Genomic DNA, 4,642 nt, shown 5'->3' with positions numbered 1-4,642 from the left:
CACTTTGCATATGGTGACTAATGACTGACAATAGCCAATTTACAAATTTACGCCCCAAATAATTAGTTCCTCCTTTGTTTTGATCAAATGAATGTCCTCTTTGGTAGACCCCCTCTTACATCTACTAGCTAGAGGAGTGTGTGTGTTTAGCTTGAAGAGGCGGGTAGGGCTAGGGCTAAAAGTTGCAAAGACTTCTTTACCTACAAAAGCAGGAGGTGGTAGAGTGACACGTTTTCTGCTTCTCTGTGCTGTGGTTTCTTCCATCTCCAGTTCTCAGCATCCCACTTCATCCTCACTCCCAAATGATGTTCAGTAAAGCCATCAACCAATGTTGAACAATCCATCCAGGTAGGTAGTTGATTTGTTTGTTTGTTTTTCTTCGCCACTCCCTGCTTAATTTAATAGTTATTAAATAGAGAAGCCAGTTCCAGTAGCCAGTGTAAATTGGAGCACAGAAATGCAGTGGACTGAAAGCGCCTACAGGCGCTGCCAACTCTTTTGAATGAGAAGACAAAGTGAAAATTGGAGATCTGTGTGTTTAGACCACAGAGCTGGGAAAACAGAGTTGACTGAATGTACGTTGGTGAGAAGTGGTGTGAAAATTACATGTCTTCCAGACTCAAGCGCAGCTGTAGAGCACCCAAGGGTATGTGCTGCTCTGGGTTTCTGCTATTCTTGGCTCTCTTAGTACCTCTTAAGTGGCAGATGACATCTTGAGAGTCTCCATACGTGACAGGATCCGTGCGCTCTGTAAAAACTCCATGCAGGATTAACGTGCTGTTTGCTTAGGAGAAAATCTTGATGTCTTGGAGAGGCTGAAATTCAGTGTCGTTCAGGGGAATTCGCTCACAGAAGTTACCCGAATGGAGCACGCAGGAATTTCAGAGCCTTGGGAATGGCTCGTGCGTGTTCAGCTTGACCTTATGTGCATAGTACGTGTGATATTATACACAGCAGATGACCAGATTGCGCAAGGAATGCTGTACGTGTTTTCAGGGGGTTGGTTATTATGGGGGGATAAGAGGGGTAAATGGTCTCCCTGGGACCAGCCTGCCTTACTTTTCTGTTATACACCAGTGATGAATAGTACGTGTGTGGGCACAGAGATCTCTAAAGAGGCTGGTTTATAGCCCAGCGACTTTACCAATAATACCGCACTCTTTTTTCGATGTTTGCTTGAAATCTCTGTTGACGTTACAGTTTAAATGAAGACAGACTGGCTTGTGGCTTAGGAGATCTAGGTGCAAGTCCCGAGTGAGTTTCTGGACAAGGCACTTTAAATTCCCCATACTTTGGTTTTAAACAATTTTTTTTACCCTCCTAACTATCTTTCCCCTCTATATTTTATTTTTTAAATGTAAAATTTATAAAGCTTTTTTTTTTTTTCCTTCTTCTTCTTCTTGTTCTTCCCCCCACACCTCCACCTTGGGTCTAGTTCCTGTTGGAAAACATTTTTTTCTGCGGAAAACACAAAATTTTCCCATAAAGTGTTCTGACATCTACCAAAGGAAAGCACAATATAAGATCTATTATTTTTGTGGTGCATTTGGGGTCAGGATGCATTCATTGGTCACGTAGCCTTACCCAGTGTGCTCTCTTGGAATGGTAGTGCTGATGGGAGAGAAACCCTCAAGGACACGGTTTTGGTTTTTTTACAGTCTATTTGTTTTTTAAACACTTCTAACCTCTTGTTAAATGCAGGCTTCTGCTACTTTTTTTTCAACTGTTTCCAAAGGGAGGAATCCCAAATCCGTTCCTCAAGATTTTTTTGTTTCTATGTGGAAGTACCACACACAGCTCTTATTACTCTCCTTTACCTCTTCTCCTCCCCACTTTTCAACCTCTCCCCCAGATCCCTCCCAAACACTTGGGTTTGGCTCGTTCCTGAAGCCAGTTTGGTTTTCCTTCAAGAAGCCTTTCCACAGCTCCTGTTGCAAACCACACATTAGCAAGGCAATGAGCTTCTCCAGCCCTCTTTGCTCCTTGCTAACTGTTGTGAATCCAGGAAAAAGAAATATTCTGTCCTCATGAATAACAAATATGCTTTCCACAACTGTAGATCGTGGTGAAAAAGTAAGATGTTCAGATCCTGAACCAGAAGTTCATCAGGTCAGCACCCCTGAAGTCCATAGCTTGATGGTGATTTGCAAGGAGCTGTGCAACTGAGTGCCACAACGCTGAACTCTTTCACCTACCCTTTGGTGGATTCACTGTCTGGTTTGGAGCAGAACCCATGACCTGGATGGGAACATTTAGTTTACAAAGGAACCTGGAGTCTAATCGTCCTTTGGTTTTGGCTCTGCTGTAAGCAAAGCCCTGGCATGTGTCTTGCAGAAAAGGGAGAAAACCCAAAGCCGATCACGGCTGATTTGCTTTGGTTTATTTTGTTTAATTCACATGAACGTAAACCAAGAGAAAAATGGTTTGAAAGTGGGGTGTCTGAAGGGAAGCAAGAATGTGATCAAGGAACGTGACCAAAGAGTAATTTTACAGGAGCTGACAGTGATTGTTCAGTATGTGTTTGCACCCAGTCCTCAGATCTCAAGCCAGGACCTCTGTTTTCTCACTTGCCATCAGACTTGATGGGGAGTTGGAACTCTAAGCAAGATGTGAAGATCTTTTCTTGAGGCTGCAGTAATAAAATCTAATTATTAGTTAGATGTCTGGGTTTATGGATGGGTATGTATCAGTGCATTCATCTGCAGAGAGGCAGACTGGAAGGCATGCAAAATGTGTGGTATCTGACTTTGGCTTTTAAGAGGATTCTGTGATTTAAAAAACACCATAAAATTTACCAAGAAGTTAATCCCCTTCCTTACCCTCTCTCCTCCAGATTGCTCAAATAACATGAATCATTCCACCTTGTACATGTCAGAGAAGGAAATTTTCATCTTAAAGCACTATTTTCTTTTCCTGGGAAAAAAAAAATTGTTATCAAAATCAATTTATTCTCATGTGGTATTTCCATCTCTTTTCTTGAAAAAGAATATTCCAGAGTAAAACCTCTCAGAGGCTCAACAGCTGTCTAGGTCCTAAGAAATTTTTGGCACCGTTCCTTGCTTTGTCACTGCTGCTGGATAAAAACACAGATAGAACCAACAAAACCAATGCCAGACAGTGTTGTAGTGCCCCACTCTGCACCACTGTGCTGAAGGCACCACTGGCTCAAGCTCAGGTTCTTTTTTGGTACACACCAAAATCTTGAGATGTTCTTCAGATCACAGCTGTCAATGTTGATTTTCAAACACAAGTATTTTCAAATGCCAATCCTACTTTCTCTCCTTTTTTTTTTTTTTTTTTGTAATTTTCCTTTTCTGGCTGATATTTTACAGTTTACTCAGAGTTGCCTGCTTCTCCTCACTCTGCCAAAATCCCTGTTTTTCTCACTTTTTTGTGTACGTGCACAGCAGTACCTTGAAGTAAGACTTATATTGCCTGATGTCATTATGGCTCAGACATGTAAAGTCTCATGAAATCAGGCTCTAACAACTATACAGTATACAATGAATTAAATATTTCAGCAAGAAGATTGTGGGTGCAGTTTTGGAGCGAGTTGAGAGAAGGGAACAGAGCTGGTGAGGGGCTGGAGCACAAGTGTGATGGGAGCAGCTGAGGGACCCGGGGGGTTCAGCCTGGAGAACAGGAGGCTGAAGGGAGTCCTTCTCGCTCTCTGCAACTGCCTGAAAGGAGGTTGTAGAGATGGGGGGATTGGTCTCTTTGCCCAAGTAACAAGTGATAAGACAAGAGGAAATAGCCTCAAGTTGTGCCAGAGGACGCTGAGGTTGGATCTTAGGAACAATTTCTTCCCCAAAGGGCTGTTGGGCATTGGAACAGGCTGCCCAGGGTAGTGGTGGAGTCACCATCCCTGGACGGGTTGAACAGACAGGGAGATGAGGTTCTCAGGGACATGAGGCAGTGCCAGTGTTGGGTTAGTGCTTGGAGTCAATGATCTGCAGGGTTTTTTCTAACCAAAATGATTCTATGTTCCCACAGAGAGAAGTAGTTTTGGTCACCTCACACTTCATCCACAGGAAAGGGCCATTGAGAGCCATTGTGAAGCTCCATTGCTCCCTCTGTGCGGTGGGACTTTCCCATCCCACCACACAACTGTGTTACTGTCCACTGTATTTCCAGGTGCTTCCTGGCACTGGTGGGGACAGTTATTGCCTTAATCTCACCATCTGGGTGATAAATGATTGATAACAATCCTGAGCAAATAACTCTTGGGAGGGCATGGGGAGTGGTATAAAGCCAAGGAGAGTAGATGAAATTATCATTTCAATAAATCACTCCAGGCCCTCTGCTCTTTGGAAATTTCTGTACATCCCCAGAAAAATCCACCCAAAGCTGTTTTTGTTCCCTTTCTGCTCTGTCTCTTTACCTCTTGTGCAATGACCTCTGTTTCCTTTGGAATGAATACATTTTTCACAAAGAGTGATATTTTCTCTTCTACTCATCCTATCATTTTTCAGCCTGCTCTGGAATGCAGGATTAGACGTTGTAATGTGGCATTAGGAGCCATAAAGGTTAATATCCTGCATTCTAAAGTCACTTTAAGGCTCACAGGCTTTGCTAATGAAAGAACCCCCCTTTCCCTCCCCTTTTCCCCCCAAAAAAAGGATTTAGGAAACAGGTCAGGGTC

The sequence above is a fragment of the Columba livia genome, chromosome 2 (genome assembly GCF_036013475.1).
Source record: "Columba livia isolate bColLiv1 breed racing homer chromosome 2, bColLiv1.pat.W.v2, whole genome shotgun sequence".
NCBI classification, from domain to species: Eukaryota; Metazoa; Chordata; class Aves; order Columbiformes; family Columbidae; genus Columba; species Columba livia.
The sequence above is the reverse complement of the archived record's forward strand: the minus strand, read 5'-3'. Positions refer to the sequence as shown.